The sequence below is a fragment of the Myotis nattereri genome (assembly GCF_964212035.1).
Source record: "Myotis nattereri genome assembly, chromosome: 8".
NCBI classification, from domain to species: Eukaryota; Metazoa; Chordata; class Mammalia; order Chiroptera; family Vespertilionidae; genus Myotis; species Myotis nattereri.
Genome location: NC_138083.1, coordinates 33,068,288 through 33,095,270, shown reverse-complemented (window position 1 = coordinate 33,095,270; position 26,983 = coordinate 33,068,288). Strand labels below are relative to the sequence as shown.

Sequence of the window (26,983 nt, the reverse complement as noted above, 5' to 3'; positions counted from 1 at the left end):
CTCTGTGCCTGATAGTGGGGAGTTCCCCAACCCCGATTGCCCTGCGGCTCTGTGTGTGACAGGCTGCGGCGCCCCAACCCCCTGATCGGCCCTGCTCTGTGTGTGACAGGGTGCGGCGCCCAACCCGCCCCCCCCCCACCCCCCCGCCACAGGCCCTGCTCTGTGTGTGATGGAGTAGAGCCATAACCTCCCCATCGGCCCTGCCCTGAGTGTGACAGGGTGCGGTGCCCCAACTCCCCTATTGGCCCTACTCTGTGAGTGACAGGGGGGAGCTCCCCCACCCCCTGATGGGCCCTGCTCTGTGCGTGACAGAGGGGAGCTCCCCAACCCCCTGATTGGCCCTACTCTGTGTGTGACAGGGTACGGAGCCCCAACCCCCCTGATGGGCCCTGCTCTGTGAGTGACAGGGGGGAGCTCCCCAACCCCCTGATTGGCCCTGCTCTGTGCGTGACAGGGGGTGGCGCCGCAACCTCCCCATCGACCCTGCCTTGAGTGTGACAGGGGGCGGTGCCCCAACCCCCCAATGGGCCCTACCCTGAGCATGACTGAGGGTGGCATCGCAACCTCCCGATCCGCCCTGCTCTGTGCATGCCGGGGCGGCGCCCCAACTCCCCAATCGGCCCTGCTCTGAGCCCGACCAGGGGCTGCACCTAGGGATTGGGCCTGCCCTCTGCCACCCGGGAGCAGGCCTAAGCCAGCAGGTCGTTATCTCCTGAGGGGTCCCAGACTGCGAGAGGGCACAGGCCAGGCTGAGGGACCCCCCCCCCCCAGTGCACAAATTTTTGTGCACCGGGCCTCTAGTCCTATATAATAAAAGGCTAATATGCAAATTGTCCCCTCAACCGGGAGTTTGACCAGGGACAAGGCCAGTCAAACGCCCAGGGCTGGTCCCCCTAGCCGGCCTGATCAGCCTCCAATTGGGGTGAGCTGGCGAAACCCCACCCGTGCACTGGGATATATATATATATATGCCTAAGTGACCATTATGACCGGACAACCAGACAACTGGACAATGGGCCAGTAGCTACGACGTGCACTGACCATCAGGGGGCAGATGCTCAATGCAGGAACTGCCCCCTGGTTGTCAGTGCACTCCCACGGCCAACATCCTGTGGCCACCCAACCTCCTGCAGTTCCTCCCCCGCTACCCGGCCAGCCCCAATCAGGACTGGGAGAGAGGGCCCCAATTGGCCCCAATCGCTGGCCAGGGCAAGGGACCTCACCCATGCACGAATTTGTGCACTGGGCCTCTACTGTGTGTGTGTGTGTGTGTGTGTGTGTGTGTGTGTGTAAGTCTAAGTGACTGTTACGCCTGAATTACCAGTAGCTATGACACGCACTAACCACCAAGGGGCAGGAGCTGTCCCTGGTGGTCAGGCACTCCTGCTCAGCCAGAAGCTGGGTTCATGGCTGGCGAGTGCAGCTGTGGTGGCAGGAGCCTCTCCTGCTGCCGCAGCAGCACTACCGAGCAGCGGAGGTGGCAGGCACAGCAAGGCTGGGATGAGTGGCAGCAGAGCTGCGCCCGGCCGGGGCTCCTCACTGGCCGCCTGCCACTTTGGCACTACTACATCCCCCAAGGGGTCCAAGATTGCAAGAGGGCACAGGCTAGACTGAGAGACCCTACCTGTGCACGAATCCATGCACCAGGCCTCTAATTCTTTATAAAATGCAAGGAAATAAAAACTCCATTAAACAATAAGGCTAAAACATACACTGCCAAAATCAGAAGTTTACTGACACAAATGGAATGTAATAGAACTAATTAATTTCAATAAAAACTTCTCTTGCCCTTCTTAGCCAGTGTGTTTCCCTTTAATCTTTTCTATTCCATGTGATTTTTTTTTTCAATCTGGCAATAAAAAAGAAAATTAGAGGTCTAATAAATGGTCTATCTAATATCAGAAAAATGCACAAGTCTGATTGGTCATTTGTTCTAATATACTTTTATACATTAATATTCTAGTATTAGAGCTGTAAAAATTATTCTGGAACTTTAAAGTTAAAAAGTTAACTTCATTTTCAAACTGTAATACAATTTTATTAGTTCTTGTAACCCTACTATCTATTAGGGTCTCTATCTAAAAAACAACAACCCTGCAACACAAAGCCTCTTGCCACTCCTTGATCAACCATAGTGGATAAACAAGATCTCATAACCATCCAGATAGGACAAAGATTTCTATGGCAAAGAATGAGGAATGTGCTTATTATTGCACTGTCAGCATGATTTAGGACTGACTGTTGCGAGGAAAAGCAGTTGTATGAGGAAAACAACACCTTTTAAGCATTGCTACAGAGAATGAATTCTTCCTAGCAATCAGGCAGCACATACTGGTAAGAGAGACACAAATTCAGGGAGAGCATAACTACATATGTGCTTGTGCTTTGTTGTTGAAGCAGACAAATATTGAGTTACATAAACTTACCTTTTCCCCTTTCAAAAGTGGCACTGCTTTTCTTTTCCTGGCTGACATGGTGGAACTTAAGTGCTTATTACTAAGTGAACAAAGCCAATCTGAAAAGGCTACAAACTGTATGATTCCAACTATATGACTTTCTGGAAAAGACAAAACTTAGGAGACAATAAAAAAATTAGGGGTTGTCAGGGGTTGGGAGGAGGGAAGGATGAATAGGTAGGACACAGAGGATTTGTAGGGCAGTGAAACTATTGTGTATGACACTAAAATGGTAGATACATGTGCCATCATACATCTGTCCAATCCCATACAATGTACAACACCAAGAGTGAACTCTAATGTAAACTACTATTAAAAGAAAAAGTGGCACTGCTTAGAAGGCGATATGAACACAAAAAAGCATTAGTTAGTATTATCTAGAACATTTGTTTCAAATTCCACCATTGCCCTTAATTTCCAATACTCTCCTCCTTTTAAATCAAGAGCAGAATGTTCATCAGTAAGCATTTACTATGTACCAGGAAATGTTTGCCTGTTACCAGAAAGGGATTCTTTAACTCCCAGAACAAGGAAAACAAACCATTACAACCCCAAGTGATCAGCACTTGAAATAATTAAGTCAGGGTACTCTGAAGCCACTGAAAGGAATTTAAGTCGCCCTGCAACCCATTATCATTCATCTAATAAATATTTATGGAGTACCTCAATATTTTGGGAAAAGCTGTCAGGGAAATACACCTAAGCTTAGTTTTGAAGAATGCACAGGAAATATTCAGGTGAAGAACACTAAAACAAGATATTGTAACGAACAATACTTCAAGCAAGTTAAGAATTTTAAAGACCTGTAATTTTGACCCTAAAATTTCCAAAGGCTGGAACATCTCGTTAATTCCTATAAGAAGTACATTGGATCAGCAACCCTTTTATATCTGATTTGGAGAATACTGGTGTACCCTACTTGACTGTTACTATGTGTGCCTAAAAGAAAATAGAATCATTAATTCAAAATTATTACAATTCAAATCTCATTCTCTTCCTTTCTCCGCTCCTTATATACAAATCACTTTTACTGCAGAGGCCACAGAGCAAAATGCTTCGAAAGGACAAATAACTAGGGGAGTGTAGATCCCTGAAAATGTGATTAGAGCTTGTCAGTTTTCAAAGAAAGCAAGAATTTTTCAGATAATATTCCTGTTTTTAGTAATGGTGGGATAGGTTATTTGGGTCAACCTTCCTAAACACACAACCCCTCCCCTTTCTTTGTCCCTCTTCCTTTTTCTGTCTCTCATTCTTAAATAAAACATATAAGTAAAAGAAGAGAAAATGAGAACTCAGAGAAGCAAGCAAGCAAGCCCAAAGGGTCTGTTGATCCCTAAAAATTAGAATTTTGTTCTGACAGAAACCAAAGCCCAGCGCCCTCACAAGGTAAAGAGTCTAATTGGAGAATCTCTCCATAATAGGCTGAGATTTCAGGGTTATTACCTTAGGATGAGAGTGAAGGGGATGGGGTGAGTAGATCCAGAGAAGAATTATGACCCAATGGAGGGACTATCAGATCTGAAGCTTGTTTTAAGGTGGTCCCTGGACCAGTAATACTTAGATATCTGATATGAATAAGCTCTCTGTGGAGAAAAGTTCCTTGCAAAGTATGGGCCTCAAATGATTCTTACAAATAACTTTTCAAATACAACATCAAGCCCTAGCCAGTTTGGCTCAGTGGCTAGAGCGTTGGCCCTCAGACTGAAGCATCCTGGATTTGATTCCAGTCAAGGGCTGTACCTCTGTTGCAGGCTCCATCTCAGGCCCTGGTCGGGGCTTGTATGGAAGGCAATCAATGTGTCCCTCTCACACTGATGTTTCTCTCTCTGTCTTCTCCCCTTCCCTTCTACTCTCTCTAAAAAAGAAAAAAAGAAAGAAATCAATGAAAAAATATCCTCGGATGAGAATTTAAAAAAAAAAAGAAAAAAAAAAGAAACAAATACAACATCCAGTTATAATAAAAGATAACTAGGCATTGAAGGAAAAACTCCAAAGTAAAAACTGACAGAAAAAGAAGAGACAACAGAAAAGGCCACAGAGACCTTTGATCTTGTCAGACTCAAACTATGAAACAATTATGCTTATAGGAATAAGAAATATTTCAGAATATTTGTAGGGAACAGGACACTTTAAAAAACAGGCTAGAAATTATTCACAATGTAGCAGATAAGTCAAAACTATGAAAAAAATGAGAGGAATAATAGAGTGAGAGGTTTGATATACTTTTAATTGGTACTAGAAGAAAAGGAGAAAACCGGACAGGACAAAGGCAATAATCGAATAAGTAACAGTTGAGAATTTCCCAGGAGCAACCAGATAGTCACATTCCAGAAACCAACAAACTACAAACAAGATAAATAAAAAGAAATCCATAACTAAACATATAATTACAAGCAAGCCGAAAAACCAGAGACAAGGAGAAATCTGAAAACCAAGCAGAAAAGACAGATTACATTCAAAGGAGCAATATGAGAATAGTAGTTGATTTTTCCAAAAGCAACAATGAAGCCAAGAACAGTTTAATAATGTAGTGCGCTTAGGAAAGAAACCTGCCAAATTAAATTCTATATCCAGTAAATATCTGTAAAGAAAGAACATAATCCCACTTAGAAAGTTTGAATTGAAGTATCATACCTCAACATAATAAAAGCCATATATGACAAACCCACAGCCAACATCATACTCAATGGACAAAAACTAAAACGATTTCCCCTAAGAACAGGAACAAGACAGGGATGCCCACTCTCACCACTCCTGTTCGACATAGTACTAGAAGTATTTATTAGCCATTGCAATTAGACAAGAAGAAATAAAAGGCATCCAAATTGGAAAAGAAGTAAAACTGTCTTTATTCGCAGATGACATGATATTATACATAAAAATCCCTAAAGACTCCATGAAAAAACTATTAGACTTAATAAATGAATTTGGCAATGTAGCAGGATACAAAATTAATGCCAAGAAATCTATGGCATTTCTATACACCAATAGTGAACTTACAGAAAGAGAGACTAAAAAAGCAATCCCACTTACCATCACACCAAAAAAATTAAGATACCTAGGAATAAACTTAACTAAAGAGGTAAAAGACCTCTACTCAGAAAACTACAGGATGTTGAAAAAAGAGATAGAGGAAGACATAAACAGATGGAAGAACATACCATGTTCTTGGATTGGTAGAATCAACATCATTAAAATGTCCATAATACCCAAAGCAATCTATAAATTCAACACACTTCCCATAAAAATACCAATGGCATATTTCACAGATCTAGAACGAACGCTCCAAAAATTCATCTGGAATAAAAAAAAGATCCAGAATAGCTTCAGCGATCCTGAGAAAGGAGAACAAAGTAGGTGAGATCTCAATACCAGATATCAAGCTGCATTACAAAGCCACTGTTCTAAAAACTGCCTGGTACTGGCACAAGAACAGACATATAGACCAATGGAATAGAATAGAGAGCCCAGAAATTGGCCCAAACCAATATGCTCAATTAATATTTGACAAAGGAGGTAAGATCATACAATGGAGTCAAGACAGTCTCTTCAATAAATGGTGTTGGGAAAATTGGACAGATACATGCAAGAAAATGAAACTAGACCACCAACTTACACCATACACAAAAATAAACTCAAAATGGATAAAGGACTTAAATGTAAGACGGGAAACCATAAAAATACTAGAGGAATCCATAGGCAACAAAATCTCAGACATATGCCGAAGCAATTTCTTCACTGATACAGCTCCTAGGTCATTGGAAACTAAAGAGAAAATAAACAAATGGGACTACATCAAAATAAAAAGCTTCTGCGCAGCAAAAGAAACCATCAACAAAACAAGAAAGCCCACTGCGTGGGTAAACATATTTGCCAATGTTATCACCGATAAGGGTTTAATCTCCAACATTTATAGGGAACTCATACAACTTAACAAAAGATAAACAATCAAAATATTGGCAAAGGACCTAAACAGACACTTTTCAAAAGAGGACATTCAGAAAGCCAAGAGACATATGAAAACATGCTCAAAGTCACTAATCATCCAAGAAATGCAAATCAAAACAACAATGAGGTACCATCTCACACCTGTCAGAATGGCTATCATCAACAAATCAACAAACGACAAGTGCTGGAGAGGATGTGGAGAAAAAGGAACACTCGTGCACTGCTGGTGGGAATGTAGACTGTTGCAGCCACTATGGAAGACAATACCTCAAAAAGCTAAAAATGGAACTTCCATTTGACCCAGTGATACCACTTCTAGGAATATATCCCAAAAAATCAGACACACCAATCAGAAGGGATATATGCACCCCTATGTTCATAGCAGCACAATTCACCATAGCTAAGATCTGGAAACAGCCTAAGTGCCCATCAGCAGATGAATGGATTAGAAAACTGTGGTACATCTACATGATGGAATACTATGCTGCTGTAAAAAAGAAGGAATTCTTACCATTTGCGACAGCATGGATGAAACTGGAGAGCATTATGCTAAGTGAAATAAGCCAGTCAATGAAAGAAAAATACCACATGATCTCACTCATTTATAGATAATTAAGACATAAACTGATGAGCAAAAATAGATACAGAGGCAGAGCAACATCGAACAGACTGTCAAACTACAGCGGGAAGGCTGGGGAGGGTTGGGGGGTGGGGGTGCGAGTAAGAGATCAACCAAAGGACTTGTATGCATGCATACGAGCATAACCAATGGACACAAGACACTGGGGGGTATGGGAGGATAGGGGAGAGTCAAGGGGAGAAAAAAAAAAGGAGACATATATAATACTCTTTATAATACTTTAAGCAATAAAACAATTAAAAAAAGAAAGTTTGAATTGAAAGAGAAAATAAGGAGCATAAAAGAGAAAAATTTATGGAAATGTTAAATAAACATTGACTATTAATATTAGACTGTGATATATTATGCCTCTAATTTATAATATCCACGATGGTATTTACTTACAGAACAAAAATACCATATATTTCCAAACTAGAAAAGAGTTTGGGGGAATGAAGTGATAAAAAGAATCCAAAAGAATGGTAGATAAAGAACTACAGAACATAAGACACACAGGGAAAAGTTAAACAGAAATATGGCTAATTATGTTAAATATAAATGAAATAAATTATCCAGGTAAAAGACAAAGACTATCAGAGACTGGATTAAAAAAGAAATCCAAATGAACTAGAGTAACCAAAACAGTTTTAAAAAATAAAAAAATAAAGCTGGAGGAATAACACTAATTTTAAGACTTTTATTACAAAGCTAGTTATTAAAATAGTGTGATATTGGCAAAGGGCTAACAGACCAAAAGAACAGAATGAAGAATATAGAAATAGATCCAAACAAATAATAGCTAATTTATTTTTGACGCAGGTACAAAGGCAGTTCAATGGAAAAAGGATAGTTTTTTTTTGTTTTTTTTTTACAAATGGTTTTGGAAAACTTAGACATCCATTTGCAAAATCATGAACTTCAACTTAAACCACACAACTTGTATTAAAAAAGGACCTGTACCAATAAAACAAACAATGAGCAAAAAATATTAAGATGCTTAACAAAAATATATAAATAAGCATGAAAAGATGCACAATATTTTTTTAAATATTTTATTGATTTTTTACAGAGAAGAAGGGAGAGGGATAGAGAGCCAGAAACATTGATGAGAGAGATCGATCAGCTGCCTCCTGCACGCCCCCCACTGGGGATGTGCCCTCAACCAAGGTACATGCCCTTGACCGAATCGAACCCGGAACCCTTCAGTATGCAGGCGGACGCTCTATCCACTGAGCCAAACCGGTTCGGCACAATAATTTTAGTCATTAGGGAAGTTTAATTAAAATAAAAATTAAGATACACTACAGATCAATTAAAATGGCTAAAATTAAAAAACAAAAAAAGCTGACAGTAAAGTTGAGGAGGATTCAAAGTAATATAAACTACGTAATTCACTCCTGGTGGGAGTGCAACATGATATAGTAAGTCACCTTAGAAAACAGTTTGGCAGTTTCTTATAAAGTTAAAATTATATTTTTCATATGACTCAGCAATCCCACTTATAGCTACTTACCCTAGAAAAATAAAAACTTATGTTCATAAAAGCCTATACAGCTAATTTATAGAAGCTTTATTCATAATCAAAGAATGTTAAGTAAATGGATAATTGTGGTCCATCTATACAATGGAATACTATCTACACTAATAAAAGAGAAACATGGTAATTGGCGTATGACCGCTACCCTTTTCATTGGCTAATCAGCGAGATATGCAAATTAACTGCCAGCCAAGATGGCGGTCAGCAGCCAGGCAGCTTGAAACTAACATGAGGCTTGCTTGCCTCAGTGACGGAGGAAACCAACGTTCCCCGCCTGCGGCTGCAGGCCTCTGAGCCTGCAGTTTCAAACATTGTAACAAATACCGCCGGACTTCAGCCAGCAGATTCGCAACATTGTATGCAAAGGCCAGGAACCTACTTTCAGGAGTGGAGGCCTAAGAGCTGGAGCCAAGCCTCAAGCAAAAGCTGGCCCAGAATAAAAAAAGGAAAAAAGGAGCGTTTGGGAGTTCAGTCACACCCAGCCTGAAAACAGCCCTCAGCCCCTCACCCAGACTGGCCAGGCACCCCAGTGGGGACCCCCACCCTGATCCAGGGCACCCTTCAGGGCAAACGAGCTGGTACCCACCCATGCACCAGGCCTCTACCCTATATAGTAAAAGGGTAATATGCCTCCCAGCACCGGGATCAGCATGACAGGGGGCAGCGCCCAAACCCCCTGATCGCCCTGCGGCTCTGTGTGACAGGGTGCAGCACCCCAACACCCCCCCCCCCGGGCCCTTGCTCTGTGTGTGACGGTGTAGAGCCATAACCTCCCCATCAGCCCTGCCCTGAGTGTGACAGTGGCGGCGCCCGAACCCCCTGATCGGCCCTGCTCTGTGGGTGATAGAGGGCGGCGCCCCAACCCACTGATCCGCCCTGCTCTGTGTGTGACAGGGTACGGAGCCCCAACTTCCCTATCGGACCTACTCTGTAAGTGACAGGGGGGAGCTCCTCAACCCCCTGATTGGCCCTGCTCTGTGCGTGACAGGGTACGGAGCCCCAACCCCCCTGATGGGCCCTGCTCTGTGTGACAGGGGGCAGTGCCCCAACCCCCGGATTGGCCCTGCTCTGTGCGTGACAGGGGGTGGCGCCGCAACCTCCCCATCGACCCTGCCTTGAGTGTGACAGGGGGCGGTGCCCCAAATCCCCAATCGGCCCTGCTCTGAGCCCGACCAGGGGCTGCACCTAGGGATTGGGCCTGCCCTCTGCCACCCGGGAGCAGGCCTAAGCCAGCAGGTCGTTATCTCCCGAGGGGTCCCAGACTGCTAGAGGGCACAGGCCGGGCTGAGGGACACCCCCCTTCCCCCCGAGTGCACAAATTTTTGTGCACCGGGCCTCTAGTTTAAGCAATAAAAAGGAACTAACCATTGATACAACTTCAATGAATATCAAAAGCAATATGCTGAGTGAAGGAGGCAATAATGTTGACAAATAGGGGTGGGAGACTTGGTGTGACTACCAAGGGTTCTGTGTCCTGGTTGTGATGTGGTCACTTGAATCTATGTTTGTGTTAAATTTCATAGAATTGAAAACACAAAGAGAAGTCAATTTTACTGTATATTAATTGTAAAAATTAAATTTAAGCATAGGAAAACATGAACAACTTTATGCCAGTAAATCTGAAATTCCTAGAGGAAAGACTTACCAAAACTGACACATAAAAATGAAAACCCTAGAGTCCCATACCCAGTCCAATCAGTACTGTAACTGGATATCACTATAACCTGTTCTATCCTAATGTCTTTTTACTGTACAGCTTAACACTTCCAAAAAGTAACAAACTTTGTAAATGTTAAGCAAATGAGTACTGAACATACTCCTCGGCCCCATGCCTTTACACTGCTCTCCACCAATACTGCTTGCTGGGGGAACTCCTATTCATTCTTCAAGAATCAGTTTTGCATCCACAATGAAGCCTTTGCGCACACCTCTCCAAAATAAATCAAGCACTTCCTCAGAAGCTAAAAACACTTCCAAATATCTACATATCCACAGGGATTGGACCTAAACTGGCAGTCGGACATCCCACGAGGGGTCCCAGATTGGAGAGGGTGTAGGCCGGGCTGAGGGACCCCCCCCCTGAATTTCATGCACCGGGCCACTAGTTTATTACATTATCACATGTAATTTATTTATACATTTCTCTCTCAGCAGGTAACTCAAGACCTGGACCCTGACTTATTTCTCTTGATATACACCCTGTATTTATCACAGTGCCTAGCATGGTGTTTCATAAATGTTTGAAGAACTGAATTATCAAGACAGTAGTAAACAATATTTTGGCAAAAATTAACCTTGCTTGCATATAGACCTTCTCCTGTTCAAAATTAAGAAAAGCAGTTTAGCCCTAGCTGGTTTGGCTCAGTGGATAGAGCATTGGCCTGTGGACTGAAGGGTCCCAGGTTCGATACCCAGTAGGAGGCGTGCAGGAGGCAAGCGATCAGTGATTCTCATCATTGATGTTTCTCTCTCTCCCCTCTCTCCTTTCTTCTCTGAAATCAATAAAAATATATTTTTAAAAAAGTTTAGCTGTACAATGGATACTTGGATTTACAGCTGATTTTAAAGATGCTCTTCAGTCTTACATATAAATGTTTTCACACCCATAACTAATACCAGAGATCAAAGTCATACTACCACTTCCCAAACAGATATGAAAAGAGTTAATATGTAGGAGATGCTTCTTTGGAGCCATACGGCTCCATTTACCCTTTTATGAGGCTGTGTGATTTATCCATGTGATGAGCACAGTGCCCAACAATCCTTGTTAGAGCTACAGAAACAATTCAGTACTGTTCCTGAAAGGCATTAACCTTGGAACCACTAACAACAAATATGACCTTGGATCTGTCATTTCACCCATCTGATTACAGTGAAGAAACTGCAAAATATAAGGAATACTACTCTCTCCTACTTCCTCCTTTACTGTCCAGAGGTAGGTTACAAAAGAGACAACCATACTTCTGCAGATGATGGGTACGCAATAACTAAAAGGGCGTGTTGTCCTAGACTTGCTAACAAAAAGCAGGCTGGAATGGAGGGCAGCAAACATTGGCTGGCTTCTAAATACAAAGGTATGTGAATGCTTATGATGAGTCAGTCACTGCTTCTTGGGATTTATATTGATCACTTTTAAACCTAACAAGTCCAAGACCTAGGTAATAGTCTTCCCATTTCACAAAAGGCAAATCGGAGTAATCGCTACAATGTCACAGAGAGATGATTTAAAAGTATTATGTCTAGATTCACAGTCTATTCATTCTGCTCTACAGCAAACATTTATGTCCTATTTGGCTCACAGTATGTTTTATCTCAATTTTAAAAACTGAGGTAAAATCCACATAACATAAAATTCATCATTTTAAAGTGCACAATTTAGTGGTTTTTAGTATATTCACAATGTGCAATCACCACCACTATCTGATTCCAGAATATTTCCATCACCCCCCCCAAAATAACCCAATACCACATAGCAGTCACTACTCCCAACAACCACTAATCCTATGGATTTTCCTATCCTGGATCAGTTATTAAGTTAAATTTTGTGCTAAAACGTTTTGCGCCCTGACTGGTTTGGCTCAGTGGATAAAGCGTCGGCCTGCGGACTCAAGGGTCCCTGGTTCGATTCCAGTCAAGGGCATGTACCTTGGTTGCAGGCACATCCCCAGTGGGGGGTATGCAGGAGGCAGCTGATCGATGTTTCTCTTTCATCGATGTTTCTAACTCTCTATCCCTCTCCCTTCCTCTCTGTAAAAAATCAATAAAATATATTTAAAAAAAAAACAACAACAAAAAAAACCGTTTTGTAATAGCCTGGCCTGCGTGACTCAGTGGCTGAGCGTTGACCTATGAACCAGGAGGTCACGGTTCAATTCCCAGTCAGGGCATATGCTCAGGCTGCGGGCTCAATCCCCAGTGTGGGGCATGCAGGAGGCAGCAGATCAATGATTCTCTCACTGTTGATGTTTTTATCTCTCTCTCTCCCTTTCTCTCTGAAACCAATAAAAAATATACTTAAAAAATGTTTTGTAAGAAATTATTTTTAATTGTGACTTAATTGCTGACACTAAAAAATTTCAACCTTCGGTTTCTCAAAAGAAAAAGAGAAGGTAGTAGGATTATCTGGTAACAATAATTCTGCATTCCTGCACTGACAAAATCACTCTGATGTACTGAGCTGTGTGTACCCACCAGCAGTGGGCTCTAAAGGTATGTCATCCACTGGAGATGACACAGGTAAACCTGGACAACTCTGTTAATTTAGCTTACTGGCCCAACTCCTGTGGTTATTTGTGTTAGCAATCCCTGCTCTATACTAAATATAGCATTATCACATGCAATGGCAAACACATTTAAGTTCTCAATTTAAGACTATTTGCTCCTTGATTTAGTTTCCACTATTAGTCCAATTAGAACTTCAAAAAAAATCTTGGATTAGTTTACAATATGCGTTTTGTCAATTAAGAAATACAGAACTGACCATGGATTTACAGAAAAATTCTAATGGTCAAGACCTCTTCTCTGTACATATTCTAACAGCACTCTGCTTACCTCTTCATTGAGCACTGCCATTGTACTATTTACACATCCATCTAGCTACACAAAGCTCCAAGGATAGAAAACGGTATCCCCAAGAGTCTCTACCACTGTCATGTACAAGATGATCCAGAAGTACTTGTTGAAAGAATAACGCCGTGACAAGTGATAAATCAAGCAAGTGTTGAAATACTTAAAAAATTAAGAGGGGAAACTATTATTTGGACAAAATAAATTATAACACTGAAAATGGAGTTTATTAATGAGATCAGAGGTCCATGAACTCCTTAAAAGTATAAACCAAGCCCTAGCCAGTTTGGCTCAATGGATAGAGCATAGGCCTGTGAACTAAAGGGTCCCAGGTTCGATTCCGGTCAAGGGTTTGTGCCTTTGTTGCAGGCTCCTTCCCAGCCTGGGCCCTGGTTGGGGCTTGTGCAGGGGGCTACCAATCGATGTGCTTCTCTCACATAGATGTTTCTCTCTGTCTTTCCCTCTCTTCCAATCTCCCTAAAAATCAATGGAAAAATATCCTCGGGTGAGGATTAAAAAAAGAAAAGTATATACCAAAAAGCAGGTGCAGGTACTTGAGCTTTTATTACAGGCTCAGAGGAAATCTGTAAACTACAAAAGATTTAAGAATCACTGAGTTAGACAAAAGGAAATGTACATCTTTAACAATGTTTAATATTAATTTAAAAAGGTTAACTTGACAATTTACACAAATATTAAACAATTAAATTTCTCAAACTAAGTATACCTCATTCTTTCCTAAAGGCAGAGAAGATGACAATGTATCCTAGGCTTCAATTTATGTTCCAGCATGAGCCCCAAGCTTGATGAATGATTAACAAAATGTCAGCCTCGGAAAAGATACAGTGGCATTCAGAATCAATCAGGTGAGGACATCGGTTTACACAAGGAAACTTTATTTTTGCTTTACATTACTGCTTAAAAAATATAAGTGTCCAAACTTAAATCATTTAGTGTCTTACATTTTTTAAATTGATGAGAGAAAAAGAGAAACATTGATTTGTTTCACTTATTTATACATTCATTCATTGGTTGCTTCTTGTATGTACTCTGACCAGGGATCGAACCTGAAACCTTTGGGTATCCGGATGATGCTTTAACTAAATAAGCTACCCAGCCAGAGCTTACATTTTTAAGTATATCCCTTGAACTATATGTGGAAAGGGAATTTCTTGAGAGCCAGAGAGATACTTTAAAATGTTTTTTTTCTGAACTTATAAGTCACAATTATTTTAAGATTGGTGACCTCTTAAATCTTAAAATTATTAAGATACCATTACTGAACTTTCTAAATTAGTGCTTACAGCCTTTTAAAAAGTCAAAATACAAAGAGAACATAATATCTGTGTAGAACACTAGGATAAATGATCAAGACTTTCAGACCTAAGATCATTGACTTAGATGCCCTGTATCCCAGACAAATGGCCAGAGGACTGAGGGGACCAGTATCTCCACACATCTGTTATTCTTCCTGATACAGTACAGTGGCTCAAAATTCTGGTTCAAATCACCTCAGCAGTGGTTCTCAACCTGTGGGCCGCGACCCCTTTGGAGGTTGAACGACCCTTTCACAGGGGTCACCTAAAACCATCGGAAAACACATATATAACCACATACTGTTTTTGTTATTAATCACTATGCTTTAATTATGTTCAATTTGTAACAATGAAATTGGGGTCACCACAACATGAGGAACTGTATTAAAGGGTTGAGGTATTAGGAAGGTTGAGAACAACTGATCTAGAGAGATCACAGATTAGTCAAAACCCACACAGGTTGAAAAAATTATTTCATAACTCCCCTTATTTCAAGTATAGTCCAGATATGACACTAATGAGCAACCATCTCTTCTGGGAGATCACATATTTGGAGGTAACTGGCACAAAAAGCCCCCACAAAAACAACAAACACAAACTAAACCTTTTATCCCTATCTTGGAAGAATAAGCCAAAAGAATAAGTTAGTGGTAAAAATGAATGTTAACATTAAATGAAATTATCTTTTTCTTCCACTTTATAATGGTTCTCTTTTCTTGTCTCATCTTAAGGTGGTAATCATGGCCAACAACATTCTCTCTCATCCATCAAACTAATGCAATATAAATAGTGGTGTTTTTGTTTCTTAAATAGGGAAAACAGGTAAAAATGGTTAACAATTAGCTCCTTGACAGTTCCCCAACCCACTCTGACCTTTAAATCTCAAGATTCCAAGTGCACAGAGAAACAACCTGTTCAAAGCCAGAGTATAGGTTTGTTTCTCCTCCTTCCCGCCCCCGCCCCCCAGTCCTGCAAAGGAGCTGAATTCAGAATATAAGCATTCACAGTAAGACCTGGTAACTCATTAAGCTACTGCTTGTGTAAAATTACAGGATTTTTAAGACATTATAATCCTAACATATCACTGAGGATTCTGTTTTTATTCCCATCTACAAAATTTACAACATTCTTATTTTAAGAGGCAAAACACTCAAGCATTTCTATAAAACGACCAGCGTGTATGGAGTAACAAATAACATTCAAGCCCTCTGTGAATTTTATTTCTCCACCTTTAAACCAGAAAAGGATCAAAGAGCCAATGTAACATAAATAACATAGGAACAGTGGCAAGTCTTCCAATGAAGGGAAGTATTGTAAGGAAACCCAAGCAGTTTGATATGAATTAATATAGTTCTAACTCAAACACTTGACAAAAGTCTAAAGTCCAGTATTGTCTCCAATAATCCTATAAAATAAAAGGGTAATATGCAAATTGATCAAATGTTGGAAGGACCAGTTGCTATGACATGCACTGACCACCAGGGGACAGATGCTTAATGCAGGAGCTGCCCCCAGCCTGCAGGCCCTGATTGGGGTCTACTGGCCAACCTCTCGGTCCCTTACCCTGGATGGCAGGCTCCGATTGCCCAATGGCAACTGGGGAACCGGGGTGAGTAGAGACGGACTCCGGTGGTGCCAGGCCAAGGCCCCCGCCCCGCACACAGAGGGCAACCCATGGCGGGGAGGTGGGGCCAGCAAGCGGGCAGGAACAGCCAACCTCTCGATCCCTCCTCCAGGCCAGCAGGCTCTGATTGCCTGATGGCGAGCGGTTCCAGGGTGGGTAGTGGTGGGGGGCGGGGCCAGCTGCTGGGGAAGATGGCCCTGATCGCAAGCCAGGCCTAGGAACCATACCCGTGCATGAATTTCATGTGGGTGATGGTGGGGGTGGGGGTGGGGGTGTTGTGTTCTTCAGCCCAGCCTGTGCCCTCTCACAGACTAGGAGCTCTCGGGGGATGTCCGACTGATGGCTGCGGGGGGGCGGGCGCAGGCCTAAGCCACAGTCTGGCATCCCTCTGTGGGAGGCGACCTGCGGGCTGATAGGGGGATGGCGCTGGCCAGCAAGAGGCCGCCCCTGCCCCCCCCCCCCCCATCACTGTCCCCTCCCTCTGCCTGCTGGCACCCACCTTGGCTGGCCCCGCCCCTGGTCACTCTGCCTTTCAGTCAATTTGCATATTAGGCTTTTATTATATAGGATTATATAGGATGATGGGCAAAGATATCACTGTATTATTTTTACCAGGCAACAAAAACAAAATAAAGTCACAACTGACACTTTATTCCACTGGCCACAACTCTCTGGAACTAAAAGAAAACTTCATTTGAGACCCAGAGTAACTTAAATATAATCCAGTATTTACATATGTAATAATTACTGCTATCATTTAAATGCCTCTAGTAGCCTGGCCTGGTATGAGATACACACTCCCATTTTAGAAATAAACATGTCCAGAGGTTAAACCTGCCAAGTCATAGGACTACTAAGTGGCTGAGGCCAGATCTGAACCCCTCTGCTCAGGAAGAAAAATTCCAAGGCAGATGGCTATTTGTTTTCATGTTATATAGTCATAAATACATAGAACATGTTAACTACTTTAAACTACTGATAAAGACAGGTTCCTTCTCTATCTAAGGAGTGTATTATTTAAGAATACAAAGCAAATAAGAAAGCAAATTAGCGCATAGCCTAAGAGAACAGGGCATACAGAAGATGTCAATGCAGGATACAATTCTTCAAACATATCCCTAACATACAATGCATAAGTAATTCCCAAACTATAATCAAAGGACCACTGACAAATAAGACCTCTAATCCAGGTTCACAAGTCTATAAGGCGAGCAAACTTTGAACGTACCCCAAGTCTGAGATGGGCATCCCTTCTCTATCTAGAAGCAAGAGAATCCTATATTCATGAAGACTAAAGAACCATTCTCACAATTTGCACTGTATATGAGTAACTGAGGCATCTACACCAAGCTTGAGTTACATACCGGCCCACCTATCAACAGCAACAATTCAGTACCTCACCCATTAAGCTGGCCAGACCAGAAACAGGAAGTACAGGTCAAAAGGCCTCATTAAAAAATAAGAACTACTGGCAGCAGAAAATGAAAATAAAGAATAAAGAGTAGCAACACTGACATTGAACACATTGATTTCACTGACAGAAAAGGGAAAGAACTCATATTAGTCAGGTGCCCAGAACTTCATAAATTATCTCCTTTAATCCTCACAGTAACCCTGAGATAAATTTATCTGCTGCTTTAGTTATTAACCCTCACAAGTACTACTAACCCCCATTTTACAGGTTAATAATTAAGTTGTTCAAGGTAGTTATCTAAATTGTTTAGATGACAAAAATCTAGGCTTGAGAGATGTAAAGTAACAGTCCCCAGACTTGGTCTGTCTCATTCCAACAATCCTGTTGCTCCCCGACAAGCAATGTTCAAGAATGAGAAAGTCTGAACTCCCTACCCCCAAATTTCTGTAGCTATTTCAGAAACTATACAATTGAACTTTCCCCAAGTCTGAGGAAAGCCAACAGAAATTTTCATAAGAAAACATCTCAGAAAGCTACTAAATTGCAGAATGATATATGCATCATTACATAATGTCCTCAGTTGTAAGCTTGAGGATAGAGACAATCTAGAGATCCTTAGCACAGCATCTATCTGAAATGTAGTAGGCACTGAGGGTCTGTTGAATGAGTAACATCTTTTGACTGGTTATAAAGTCAATAGCCCAAAATGACTATTTTGTACTTTATAATATGCTATGGTTCATTTCTTTAGGAAAATAATTTACCCATTCATTTTTAACAGGGTTGCTTTCCTAAATTTTGTAGAACATTAATGAAATAACTAAAACTGAGAAATGCCTGTTACTGTATTAGTCATAAATTCAGAAAAATTTCTAGTGTTCACTTTTTCAAGCAGATTAAAATGTTTCAGCTAATAAAAACCTGTCAGAAAAATCCACAAAATCAAAAAGTGTGAAAAGACAAACAGTGGCCAATATAAAGGTATTTAAAGATTATTCTAAGAATACCCTGGTACTGAACCTTAAAACACTCACATCAGATAACACGATTATTTTCAATGCAAGAAAACACTATTATCACTAATGTAAAAAAAAAGCTTGCCTACCATAGTAACGGTTCCTAAGTAGGTTTCTTATGTTTAAGACACAGAATTTGTAGAAACCAGTGAAATGCCACTCCTAGAATGACAGTGTGAATTCATTTACCTAAAACTTTTAAAGACTTAATCCTTAATTTCTACAATATGAAAAAAAAAAATTTTTGGTCAACAACTAAGTCTGCTGATATCTACCCTGGAGCACACCAAATATTTAAGAAAAACTGCCAATGGCCTATAACCCAATGTAAATATATGCTTTGTTACAATGACAGCAGTTTCTTAATAATCCTAGAGGAATTTCTTCATTTGAAAAGCTAGGTGGCCTAGATTTCTATTAAGAAACAATTAAATGATACTCTACTTTTGAAATTATCCACCTTAAGAGTTCAAAGTAATTTAGGTGTATAAACACACTAATACTCTTGTGAAATGAACTTGGTCCAGTTCACCCAATGAATTGTGTTAGACCAAGGATCAAATCCAGTTTGTCACTTTAAATCAAGTATCACAAGCATTATTACTTTAAAATTCTAAGTCCTTACCTAATCCAATGCAAATCATATCAGTTATCAATTTTTGAACTTATACAGCTTGTACTGTAATTTATGCAAATGTCATATAGTTGTCAAAATAAGAACCATAAGTGTTTTAACAGTCAATATCTTTTGGGCACTTATTATGTTAAGTATTATGCTAAACTAGAGGCACCAGTGGGGTCCCTCAGCCTGGCCTGCGCCCTCTCGCAATCTGGGACCCCTCAGGGGATGTCAGAGGCCTGGCGCACGGATTCAGCCTGATCCCCGCAGGCCAGGCTGAGGGACCCCACTGGTACACAAATCTGAGCACCAGTCCTCTAGGATGCATATAAGATCTTTGGTTAATCTCTTCCCACCCTCCCCGCCCCTGAGATTCATCAGTCTGTTCCACATTTCCATACCTGTGTGTTGAGCACCTGCCCCCTGGTGGTCAGTGCGTGTCATAGCTACCAGTAGAATGGTCACTTAGGCTTTTATATATATAGATGTGTTACATGCATAATCTGAATACTCACAATGACCCCATGGGGAAACTGAGGCACAGAGATAACCTTTCCAAGGTAAAATCTAGAAAAAGTACAATGCAGGGAGGGGTGCACAGAGCTATATAGTAAGTCTTCACTTAATGTCGTTTATAAGTATAAGGAAACCAATTTTGTCACAGGCTAATCGATATAAACAAGAGTTAAATTCCTATGGTATCTCATCAAGCTTCTAACAAAACAAAACAAAACAAAACAAAACAAAACAAAACAAAACACTACATTATTCAAGGACGTGATGTAGTTCAGAAGCCATGAATCTCCACTGCCTGGACCAGGATCCTAGGCCAGCTCTAGGGCTAAGATACTTGGTTGAACCACTTAACCTTCATGTGGCCCAATTTCTTTTCTTCTAAAGCTAAAAGTCCAACAAATAATCTCAGAAGTCACTCATACCCTGAAATGCTGATTTTGTAATCACACTGTAATTAGGTAACTAACTCAAAACAAAACAAAATTCCTCCATCCTCTGAAGTCTTCCTCAGTAGAGTCATTTTATGAATCTAATCAATAGGATACTGTTGAAGAGCAAAAAACAGTACTTTTTCTTAAAAACTGTAAGTCCACTCTGCAAGTATGATCCTCAACTCTGACTCTTAAACTCAAATAACAATGACAGGGAGAAACAACCTTACAACATCTTTGGATTGGGACGGGAGGTGTGAAAAAACAAACAGACACTGTACGTATAGGTGGCTATCAATTCATAAAAACAATTACCCATTTCTATCTCCTCTAAAAAATATGAAATTAAGTCTTTAAAAGGTTGTCACATAAACTCATTGCTTTATTCAGCCAATAAAAATTAATGACAAAATTGTGCCATTTACCCAAGAAGTTTATTATAGGCATGGAAGAATCACCAATTTATAGAAATCCTACTAAAATGGCCTGTAGCTCTAGAATCTACATTTAACCAAGCTCGTCATGTAGTCCTTCCAAATTGCATATAAAGGCAGTAACAGGACACTTAAATATTAAGAAAGAAGCATAAAGCCCTAGCCAGTTTGGCTCAGTGGATAGAGTTGGCCTGAGGACCAAAGGGTCCTGGGTTTGATTCCAGTCAAGGACAACTACCTCGGTTGCAGACTCCTCCCTGGATTGGGCCCTGGTCAAGGCACATGCAGGAGGCAACCGATCGATGTGTTTCTCTCACATTGAAATTCTCTCTGTCTTTCCCTCTCTCTCTTAAAAAAAAAAAAAAAAAAAATCAATGGAAAAATATCCTCTGGTGAGGATTAAAAAAAAAAAAAAAAAAAAAAGAGGCATAGGTTCCACTCAACCCCATTATTCTGTAAAGTCTTCCAGGACCAAATCACTTTATAGAATAATCTTTGCTGCCTTTGTTCTCTAGAAAATAATCCCCACCCAGAAAAAACAGGATAATCTGCAACAGAATAATTTCCTTTCTGCAAAGTCCCTTTGCCACATGTTACTGTAATCCAGAATCCAGGGATGAGGTTATGAACATCTTTGGGGGTAGGGGAGTGTCATTCTATCTACTACACCCACCCTCTTGCCTCCCAACATAAAGTCTCAAAACTCATAATCTAAATTAGGTATAATGAGGCTCTAGGTATAATACATTAACTACAATCCCTGGTGTACAATTCCTTAAAAAAAAGTTATCTGCTCCCAACATGCAATGGGGGTCAGGGATAGGGCACCAGTTATAGACATTCTATCTGAACAGGGAAAATATAAGAGAAAACAGATCCATTGGTCCAAAGCAGTTTCAAAATCTGAGCTAACTCCATTCATTCCATTTCCAAACCAGAGAAAAATCCTCAGTGGCATTCAGGTCTCTGCGCCCTTCTTCTTTTTTTTTTTAATGAAAACCAGCATTTATACCTGAGTAGTTTTACCAGCCTGCTTTTTGCTAGTAGCATTGGGTTCACAGTCCTCTTTAATTTCCTACTCTCTTTCAAGCCAAGCTGTTTCTGCTAGTATAAATTCTCAAGAACCCAGAAGGCTTTACATGAATTTCACAAAGGTTCACTCCACTAGTCAGACTCAGATCCACAAACAAACCAGGGTGCACGTTTAAGACTCTTCCGTGGAAATCTCCTCAGCCAAATATCCATGTTTATCACAGTAAGTTGTCTTTTCCACATAACCACAGGACACAGTTCTTAAGCATATTTGCCACTTTGTGACAAGGATCCTTTTTCCTCCAGTCTCCAATGAACGCATATCCCACTTCCACCCGAGCCCTCATTAACAAAGGCATTACATCCATATTTCTAGCAACAATCTATTCTTCTAAGTCTTTTCTACCATATTCCTCAAAAATTTTCTGGTCCTGCCCAGTTTGGCTTAGTGGATAGATCATCAGCCTGCAGACTGAAGCGTCCCGGGTTCAATTCCATTCAAGGGCACATGCCTGGGTTGCGGGCTTGATCCCCAATGGAGGGTATGCAGGAGGGCATAGCTGCCTCCTGCATGCAGCCAATCAATGATTCTCTCTCATCATTGATGTTTCTATTGAAAAGGAGGGAGGGAAGGAGGGAGAGAGGGAGGGAGGGAGGGAGGGAGGGAGGGAGGGAGGGAGGGAGGGAGGGAGGAAGGAAGGAAGGAAGGAAGGAAGGAAGGAAGGAAGGAAGGAAGGAAGGTTGGTTGATTTCTGGCCTCCACTGCCCCTTCCACATTTTTAGATAACAGTACCCCAACTCCTGGTACCAAAATCTATACTAGTGTGAGAATGCTGCCACAACTAATTACCACAAACGTAGAGGCTTAAAACAACAGAAATTTATTATCTCACCGTTTCTGCAGGTCAGAAGTTGGATGAACTTGGCTGTTTCCTGTTTAGGGTCTCACAAGGCCAAAATCAAGGTGTATTCCTTGCCCGAAACTCTGGGGAAGAATCTATTTCAAAGCTCATGTAGAACTGTTAACTTCAGCTCCTTGTGGCTGTACAACTGAGGTTTCCTTTCCTTGCTGGCTGTCAGCCAGAGCTGGTCTTTGCTACTAGAGGCCACCCACATCCCTTCTCATGGTTTCCCAGTGGCCCCCTCTAGCAACAGCAAATGGGGTCCCTCTCCCAATTTGCTTCTGACCCACCTCTTTTTTAACTCCCAGCTACAGAAAGTTCTCTGCTTTTAGACTGGGCCTACCCACAAAATCTAGGACAATCTTCCTATTTTAACCCCAATTACATCTGCAAAGTCCCCTTTATCATGTTACATATGTAAAGATTCTGGGGATTACAGAATGAACATCTTATTTGGGGAGGGGCCATTCTGCCTACTACAAACTCAAACCCTATGTAAGGCTTTAAACTCAATTCCTAAAGAAAAATTCTCCTTTCTCCAAAGGAGTATGTAAAGGTGTATGTTCAGAGACAGAGACAACAGTAAAATCAAAGCCTCACCCTGAAGAGGGTGGCTAGATGACAGGAAAGCTAAAAAATACACTGTGGGAAAGAAAGTGACACTTGCTTCATCCCCAATACAAGGCAATTAATGAACCCATTATGCAGAAAATAACACAATGCGCCCCCCACCCCCAAATGTGTGCTTCTCTTCTCTACTGTATTCAGTACAAAAGGACATAACTAGGCATAGTTGCCCCAGGGTGACCTAACTTTGTAATCAGTTAATGAATCAATCTAAGGAAACTTACAATCCTTTTGTTCCTTTTACAAGTCATATACCCTCCTCCAACAGAAATGAAAATTCATCGATTTCAAAGTCACAGGACAAACCTTCCCAGGTAAACTGCAGATGAACTTTAGGAAAAAAAAAAATATAATTGATTTCTGAGAGGAAGGGAGAGGGAGAGAGATAGAAACGTCAATGATGAGGGAATCATTGATCGGCTGCCGCCTGCAGGCCCCACACGGGACTGAGCGCCCAACCCGGGCGTGTGCCCTGACCGGGAATCGAACCATGACCTCCTGGTCCATTGGTTGCCACTCAACCACTGAGCTACGCTGGCTGGGCTGCAGGTGAACTTTTTAAAATGACCTGCGGGAGCCCTGACCGGTTTGGCTCAATGGATAGAGCGTCAGCCTGCGGACTCAAGGGTCCCAGATTCGATTCTGGTCAAGGGCATGTACCTTGGTTGCGGGCACATTCCCAGTAGGGAGAGTGCAGGAGGCGGCTGATCAATGTTTCTCTCCCATCTATGTTTCTAACTCTCTATTCCTCTCCCTTCCTCTCTGTAAAAACAAAAATCAATACAATATATTTAAAAAAATAAAAATAAAATGACCTGCGGGAGGACTAGTATTGGTCCTGACCTTTCATCCCCAGGTCCAACAAGCCCGTTCCGTTAACCGAGAAGACTTACAAGGAAACAAAAACACTGCAGCAAATACAAAGGTAATGTTCTGAAGCCTTACCTACTGTTAAGGTTCCTGACTATTAAGTTTTACTTGGAACCAAATATACCAGCTGGTCCCTTTTAATAACAGTGACAGTAAGGGCTATTTTTTAATAACAGTGACAGGAAAGAGCTATCCAGCACTTACTGGCACTGTGGTAAGCACTTGGCACTCTTCACCATAAACTGGCGATCTAGAGAATATCCTCACCCCAATTTACCGATAGGAGAGGACTGGACGGCGGCAGCACCGTCCGCAGCTGTCACACCGACACGGGCACGGGGCCTTCGGCCCTCGCCACCGGGGGCTGCCCGCCGCGAAGCAGCACCTTCCCTTTCCAGCTTCCTTTCCCCCTCCGCGCCCCACACACCCTCCTCCCAGAACTCGGCGGCTGCAAGGTAACCGAGTCTTCTCCCATGAGCCCGCCACCTCGAAGCAACTTCTGACCCTGACTTTGCTTCCCAAAAACAAACTACAGAAGCTCCACCCATCACCTGCCTCGGCTAAAAATGTTCCGACGCCGGGGGAGGGGGAAGGAGGGACGGGGACGCAGGAAAAGTCCTGCGCTTTCAAAAGGTCACACACGGATAGGTATCCCCGCAGCCAGCCTTCCACTCCGCTTCTCTCTCCGCTGCCACCAGGCTCCCAACTACCCGTCACTCCAGCTCCAACCCGGGCCGCCCGCTTCGCGGTCCTCGCCCTCCCCTTTCTCCCCGGCGGCCGCGCCCGGGGTCCCCCCGCCTTGCAGCCCAGCCTGCAGGTGCGAAGCCCGGCCTCGCCCACAGGGACCCTGCGAAGGCCCCCCCGCTCCCCAGCTGCTCCGCTCCGCCCTTCCCCGGAGGCACCACTCCCCTAGGCACCGGCCCCAGCATCCCCCTGCGGCCCCACCCCGCAAGCTCCCTTCCTCCTGGGGGACCCCCTCCTCCCAAGTTACCCCTAGTCCCCGCCTCAGTGAAGTCCTCTTTCCCCGAATAAGCTGGGCTCCCGAAGGCTAGTCCCCACCTTCACATCAGCCTCTGCCCTCACGTCTCGCCCCCCCCGCCCCCCCGCCCCGGGTTGGGGGGTGGCCCCGGGCCTCCCCGGTGGGTTGCAGGCGCCTCGGCTGGTGTGTGTGGAGAGGGGGGGCAGGGGAAGGCGAAGGGCACTCTGGAGCCCGCTGGAGGCCCCAGGGGCGGCCGCGCCCGGCTGCCCTCTTCTGGGCCAACCTCCCCCGCCCGGCAGCCTCGCCTGGCGGCTCCCACTGTACCTGTGGTGGAAGCGGCAGCGCCCGCGGCCGCGCTCCCCTCTCCTCACACAGACAATATGGCGGCGGCGGAGGAGGAGACACACGGCTCGGCCGCCAGCCGCAGGGACCAGAGCGAGGCTGCTCCCGCCACCGCCGGAAGCGGAAACCCGCTCTGCCAGGAGGCGGGGCGGGACGGCTTCAGGCCCCGCCCCCAGCGGAACCGTGCCGAGTGCCGCCGTGCTGGGCTGTCCTATTGTACCCTGGGGTTCCTTTCCGGACGGGGGTGCAAAATGGAAGGAGTTTTCAAGGTAAAGCATGATAAAGGGACTTGCAATGATTAGCGCGTTTGATTCCAGTACCTCTAAGAACTGGCGAGAGAGACAACGCGAGCCTCCCGCTGAGCGCCCAATTGGTTTGACCCAGCCAAGATGGCGGCCGCCGGGTTTCCCGCACTCCGCCCGCTGACGCGGCCCGTCCGTCTGCCAGCCGGCCCGCCTCGCTTGGAAAGAAGCATGCGCGACCTGCGGAGCTGAGGAGCGGGGCATTTTGGAAGTTGAAGTCTCCTGCTCGGGCCCCTCGTCTGGGAGGAAGGTTCCGGCGGTACATTTTTGTCTGCTCCAACTTCGAGTCCGGAACTAGCGAGCGGAAGTTGGACCCGGGATGGTGTGGCACCGGAGCCGAGGAGGGGGTGATGCCGGCCTTCTGGACACGGAGACCTCATCCCGCTTCCCGTAGGAGCCCTGGCTGAGCTGCCCATCCGGAGTAGTGCGTTCTCGGGTCGGTCTACACCCTCACCCCACCCCACCCCTGTTCTTGTCCGGGCCACCTCCCCAAAGCAGCCACAGGGCACTTTCTGCAGTGCCAACCTGGGTTAAAAATCCCCGAGGCTCTCTGTACACCAAAAACAGCAAATCTCTCCTCTTGACGTCCATGTTCCAACATCATTTGGACAACCCATCCAGCCCCCTTTGTACCTCCATTTCTGCCCCCCCCCCCCCCATTCCTGAAATGTATCTGTTTTGCTTCCCTCCCTTCTCACTGGCAGGTCCTTTCGGTTACTGTTACCTCCTGGACTGGCTAACATTCATTAAAGTAATTCAGGGGTCCTTTTCTCCGAGGATCTTCCCTCTCTTGAGCTCCCCAAGACCTAGGCACCATCATTTAGCAGCCCGACGGGTGCCCAGCTGCCTGCTCCATCATAGACTGTGAGCCCCCGGTGGACAGGGCTGCGTCTCATGACCACCCCCGCCTCCTGCAGGCCCTGCTGAAAGCTGGTGTGTGGAGTGTTACTGAGGAATTCGTGTTCGGCTCGCCTCTGAGGGGGCAGAGGTGTGAGGGCTGGAGCAAGGCGATGAGGCCGGGTTATTTTGGTGTTACCAGCTGTTACCCGGAGCTGCCTGCCGGCTCCAGCCCTCCATTGGCAGTTTAGCTTACTGGCACCTCTGCTCCCAGAGAGACAATTTTCGCCCCCGTGGAATGGGATGGGATGGGATGGGATGGGATGGGATGGGATGGGGGTGGCGGCAGCTGCTGACCTACAGTGATGGCCTCAGGGAGGTGGCCGTGACTTTTCTGTGCCTCATTGTCAGGCAGGTCTGTGGCATTTGATCTCATTGGCGGGGAATCTGCAGTCATGGGTGTCCTCAGGCTGGTCATTCGTCCTCTCTGGGCCTCTGCTTCCCCAACTGTGAACTGAGGAGGTTAGAGAAGTTGATCCCAATGTTCCTGTGAAGCCCTCTTTCAGGAAATGACTAGCCTTCCACTTAGCTCTCCG

The 26,983-nt window shown here is 43.7% G+C and overlaps 1 protein-coding gene and 1 long non-coding RNA gene across 3 annotated transcripts in view; one reads left to right on the top strand and one right to left on the bottom strand.

Moving 5' to 3' along the window:
- CSNK2A1 (casein kinase 2 alpha 1) overlaps positions 1–25,370 on the bottom strand; it is a 61,265-nt gene extending 35,895 nt beyond the window's left edge. The window contains exon 1 of one of the 2 annotated variants that reach the window (XM_081096859.1): positions 25,231–25,370. The gene's annotated coding sequence lies outside the window, so the exon portion shown is untranslated. The remainder of the gene's footprint in view (positions 1–25,230) is intronic. The other variant, XM_081096858.1, reaches the window with a different exon arrangement.
- A 17-nt stretch (positions 25,371–25,387) lies between these two features.
- Positions 25,388–26,983, top strand: part of LOC308523154 — a 61,809-nt gene continuing 60,213 nt past the window's right edge. The window contains exon 1 of the long non-coding RNA XR_013996302.1: positions 25,388–25,986. This is a non-coding gene — a long non-coding RNA (uncharacterized lncRNA). The remainder of the gene's footprint in view (positions 25,987–26,983) is intronic.